The sequence below is a fragment of the Silurus meridionalis genome, chromosome 23 (assembly GCF_014805685.1).
Source record: "Silurus meridionalis isolate SWU-2019-XX chromosome 23, ASM1480568v1, whole genome shotgun sequence".
NCBI lineage: Eukaryota > Metazoa > Chordata > Actinopteri > Siluriformes > Siluridae > Silurus > Silurus meridionalis.
This window is the reverse complement of record NC_060906.1, coordinates 11,162,018-11,168,017: the sequence shown is the minus strand read 5'-3', so window position 1 is coordinate 11,168,017 and position 6,000 is coordinate 11,162,018.

Below are 6,000 nucleotides of genomic sequence, written 5' to 3'. Positions count from 1 at the left end.
AGTGTACTTAACCTGAGACCTGAGGCATTTGGCACCTTTATCAAAGGAAGCAGCATAGCTGACTTGACCACAGATATCAGATACCAGCCTCAGGGTATCAGGCCTGACTGCTACTTACATCTTTTGAACAGGTCATATAAGGCTTTACGGTGTCTGCACAGGGATATTCAATTCATATAACATATTTCCGAACCACTGTAAATATCACATAACTGATATTTTAGTTGACGGATAAACTATTCACAGTTAGACATGTTGTAGAGATGAGTGTGCTCCTCATATAATACTACATTTAGAAAGATAAATAGATAGCATAATGTTCCCGTTATGCTTAGCTACAATGTGCTAATGCATCCATCCTAATCTTACCATTAAAGGTCATGTGCACTCGTTCTCTATCTTGCACTGGATCTGATCAGATATAGGTAGTCCTCCACTTAAGATAGAGATAAGTTACAACGACCCCATCGTAAGTCAAAAGTATCGTAAGTCATAGAAGATACTATGACTGGGAACAGTCTTTCTTGCTTCATTCATTCACTACCAGCAGGAGACATACTTGGGCGCTTGGAAAACATGCTTTTATCACTTAAATTGCAGTTTGAAACCATATGAAACAGAAAAAAATACACACTAAGACAACTTTACTCCGTCGACCGCTAGCGAGATTGGGGCATCTCACAGGGCGAGAGATACGCTCATCCCAGCTGCACGTCCAACGTATCATACATCGTTGTTTTCGTCATCGTAAGATCGAACAATCGTTGGTTGAACCATTGTAACGCGGGGACCATCTGTATTTATTACATACAAGCTTCAGGACTTTTTAACCAACTGTTGCCTAAAGGTATTCAAGTGATCCTCTAACTTGGTGCCTCATCCACATTTTTATTTGCATTTTTGCTTCCCATACAAAAAAAGTGTTGTTACAGGACAAAGACTGCTTTTTGAAAAGCCCACTGGCAAGCTCAAGTTTACTTATGCTCTTCTATTTTTATCATTCTGAAGAGTTAAGTTGTTAGATTGTGGTCTAGCATTTGTTCCATAATAAAAAAAATTGCAGTTCTTTGTCTTATTATTAAACCCTTAAACCAGACTATGATATACTATAAGTATTGTATAAAAATATATTTATATACCATCCTATTTCAAAACTGAGAGAAAGATTGTGTTTGTAAAAATGAACTCACTCTTATCTTGCCATCAAAGATTATAGAAAAACATTTTGTAAATTAACACACCTGCATCCTGCAATTTCCATTCAAATGCCTCTATGACTTTTAATGTTTCCTCTGGTATCCACTGTGGAAAGTAGAATTTCAATGTAATACTGAATCAGCTCTCATACCATATGCTTTTACAACTCTGTAAATAGTCTAACAGTTGGGCAAAACAATACAGAGGCTATAGTGCTATAATTAGGTCATTGAAATGCAGTGTTCATGTTAGTGAAAGTCCTTGTTTTGACAGCTCTTCCTGGTGTGTGTGTGTGTGTGTGTGTGTGTGTGTGTGTGGGGGGTTTGAGGTAAATACTAAATAGACAGCTATGACTACAGGAGTTCTGGGATGGGGTCCTTAAACGAGCGACAAGTGAAAAAATGTAATTAGAGATGCATACACTCTATAAGCTGGATCTGTCTATAGCAGAGCTTCATTTATAACAAAAGTACATAAATACATCATATAAATTCAATTATGCATTGTTGTAAAGGTTTTGAGGGTCTAAAGGGACTGAGAGTTGAATAGAGCCACAGATAGGAGAAGCTATTTACCAGACAACCATACAGTGGACAATCCACAAAGCTGCATTTTATATAAGAATTGTTAGAAGACATATAAAATAGCATATGAAAAAAAATGCCATTTGAACATTTTTCACCTTCGTACAACGTATGTTTGGTGGAAAATCAACACTTCTAATTACTCTATTTATAATACAATTACACCATCCTTACATTGAGACATTATGGTAGTAGCCCTATGTTGTGATTTTTTTCATCAGCAGTGACCAGGTTGTAACAATAATTCATTAATTCATTGAATACACTACATTGTTAATAAGGTAAATATGTGTTTTTCAATTTAACGACTATTCCTGGAGACAATGCCCAGCAAAATCCAAAACTCATTCCATACAGTAAATACAATGCTGTAGGGGCGAGAATGCTTTGATCCCAATTACTATTTACAATGGGGAGTGATGTTGCTTCAGAAAATACTTGTAGTCACAGGCATGTTCATGTTAGAGTCAAAGTGCAAAGATTAAACAAAGTATAATGGCTATAACAGGTGCCCAGGTAGCAAAGACTTGTGTACCTAACTAAAAACTTGTATAGCCAAGCAAAAACTCAGAATTTGAAAAACATTGTGTGGTATTCTGTTTTGGTAATTGTTGTTATTTTTTGTATAATCACAGTGTTTGATTTAGTGTTAGTGTTATACTCATTTATACAGTTTTATGCTTTTTTTAGGCATTTAAAAAAAATAAACTTAATGTTTTTTCTCCCAGGTCCACATATTTTTTTCTTCAACTGTCAGCATACATTTAATATGTAATCTTATGGGAAGCAGCTGTTGTAAAAGATCCTGGACAGACTTGGTCACAACAAAACTGTCAAGTAATGCCAAGACCTATGGGCACAGTGGATTTTTTAAATAAAAATGTATTGCAAACGCGTTGCTCCATGTAACACCTCATCGCAGAACTCTTCCCTCAAATTATTTCATTTAGCTGTGTCTGGGATTTCCCTCTGCATTCACCTATCCAAGAATTTCATCTCCAGCACCGATGCATATATTGTCGGGGGTGGCATATAAAGTAACCACTGTTGGCTTGCAAGACGGGTTTGTAAAAAGCCTGCAGGATTATTAGAAGAGCCCACTGGGAACATAGGCTTACACAAGTGCACCCGAGTCAGACTCTACACACTGGTGCTGCTCTCTTGACTTCTCGACTCGATAACCCACAGCTGTGTGTGATTGAGTGCAGGATATTTGCTAATGCCTACTCAAGATTTGTCAAGGGTTATTTGGCTAAGTATTAACGGGGTTTAAAATGTTGCCAAATCTTTCGACCAAGTCACTGAACAAACAACGGATAGAAACTTGTAAACTTTACCATTGCCAAGGTTAAGTGTAGACATCGCAGCAGGCTGGAACATCCTGCACTTGTGGGAACAAGGAAAACCATGGCTCACACACACACACACACACACACACACACACACACACACACACACACACACACACAAAATGTATTCCTGCAGACTGTTTCAGGTTGAAGTATTTGGGTGGTCAGATATTTAAATATCTATAAAATGCACAATTTTACCCTGTTTGTTCCACTTTTCTGCTTGACACCATTTACACCATTTTGTACTTACACTGTCCTGCGCAAAGCAGTATTAATCTGCATGTAGTTTCACAATCAATGTAGAGTTATCTACATCAAGTTAACAGTATAAAAAAGAGAACCAAACTGGCTGCAAATATTAATAGTGCTGACACGAATCGGCTTAACAAGGCTCTGTTTATTTTAGTAATAATTTATAATCAAAAATACATGATGACAGCTCACATAGCTGCATCACAAGCTGTGATTTCTTTGCATGCCTGTTTTTCGGTGCTACCAAACTGCATTCAGATAGCTCTGCCTATAGCTAGCGCCGGCCCTGGACTTACTGTGTAGCAAGTTAGCCAATAACCGGTACAGCATGTTAGCAATACCAACAATTATTAAGCTAGCCAAAAAAGGTTATTATGTCATTAATAGGTAGCCAACTAACATAAGATATTAATTACCTAGTTTTGGCTCACTAACTTATATTGTTTTATGCAATATGTTGCTAGTGAGCCAAATAATTTGTGATTAACTATTTTATTTTGTGCATTGGTGAAGTGGTACAAATTGCTAACAAATGCTTGTCCTTACAATCCCAGATCCCAGGAAGGCCCAGTGTTAATTTTTAATGCCAATGTGGTTTTTCCATAGACGATTGTGCCAAAGGTCCCAAAAGTGTCCCAATGTTGACAAAGGAGCACTTTAAATAACAACCAAATTTTGTAAATTTTGCCCAATGGAATAGCTGCCATTGGCTATAAATACATAATATAGGTTCTCTGCAATTTTAGGTTCTCTGAAATTTCCTAATTTCATATGAATATTTGCTGGTTGTAGAACATTTACATTTAAAGATTTTAAATCAGATAAGATATTGACCTGTGTGAATGTAAAGCTAATTTCTTTGTGAAATGTCCTCATGAGTTAGTATGTCCTCACAAATGAGCTCCTTAGCCAGCTACAACATAGCTGTTCGTCTAAGTCATACTTCCAGGTGCATTTAAATTACTTCACTTGTGAAGAAATGAAGGCCCCATTCATTTTCTCCAATTTACCAGTTAGCTGTGAAGATCCATAAACAGACACAAAGAACAACAAATTTAAGCTAAAAACACATTCTCATTCAGTTACTCCAGTGCTTAGACATGCAATAATAACATCCTCCTCCTAATGCACTCAATGCCCTATGCATAATATATGTGGTCATGTGACACATCCGGGGTACTGGTTGGATCTTTTTTCTTCTAATATAGGAAACTGGGAAGCTTATTTAAATTTAGTGGCAGGATATAACAATAATGTGGCAATAGACATACAGAAAGATCCTGTACACAGAAGGTGTGTCTGCTACATGCGCTGGCCCTCTCTACCCCCTTGTGTGATGTTCTGTTATTTCCCACTATTGTCTGCATGCTAAGGAGAAACATTCTAAAAATGGCTTTTTGTTTGCCTTTACTTGGTGCTAAGGTTTCCTCTTGCTGGCTTTGCCCCTTCACTGTTACTGATACTTTTTAAAGCAAAGTCATCCAAACAGGAACTTGTGCGGATGCAAATTAGGAGGCTTTAAGGGTGGACACCTTCCTTGGATACTTTATTTATATGCTGCGAACGATCCGGTTTCACAACAAGCAATATTCCTGTTATTATCTGTTTGTGCTTTCACAGTGCTACAGTTCCAGATTTGTAGGCCTACTACCAGTGGTGGAACAGTTAGGAAGTAAATGTAAATCGTTACTGTACTTAAGTAGCTTTTTTGTGTATATGTACTTTACTGAACTATTTCCATTTGGGGAGACTTTTACTTTACTACATTTTAAAGTCAAATATCTTACTTTTTACTCAATTACATTTTGCAAAATCAGTCATTCCTTTTTATTTATAAGTGGGTAAAAGCATGATTGGTCAAGTAATGTTTAAGTAGGTGAAAAAAATGCATTTGGGTTCATGATAGATTAGATAGAAATAGATATTGATCAGTGTTTGACTCATTAATATCATTCTATTGATAGATTGGTGTGCTTAGAGTAACATTAGAGTCTTTTTCACATAAACTGATTTGATTAAGCAAAGAGTCTTGTGTAGGGGTGTAACAGGACACTTCCTGCACTTCATCATTCCACCACCATGTCTCTTTGTCTTCCTTTTTATTTCCAGATGTCACACCAAGTACCTTTCTAGCTGTCTCCCTTATCACTTTTGCAGTATTTGCCCAATCACCCAGCACCTCTTCACCACCACCGAGCCCCTGTCTGACCTTCAGTTTCCACCATCTTATTCTACTTTCAGTCCTCACACTCCTCCTCTTCTTCTTCACCTTCAAAACCATCTTACAGACCATCATCCGATGCTGTCTAGCTACACTGTCCCCTTACAGTCTTCAATCTTCTTCAGGTTGCATCTCTTACATAAAACATAGTCCACCTGTGTGCACCTTCCTCCACTCTTATAAGTCACCCTATGATCCTCCTTCTTCTTAAAATAAGTATTTACCACTGCCATTTCCATCCTTTTAGCAAAATCTACCACCACCTGCCCTTCCACATTCCTTTCCTTAAGGCCATACCTACCCATCACCTTCTCATCACCTCTGTTCCCTTTACCTACATGGCTATTAAAGTCTGCCCCAATCACCAATCTTTCATTCCAAGGTACACCTTCTA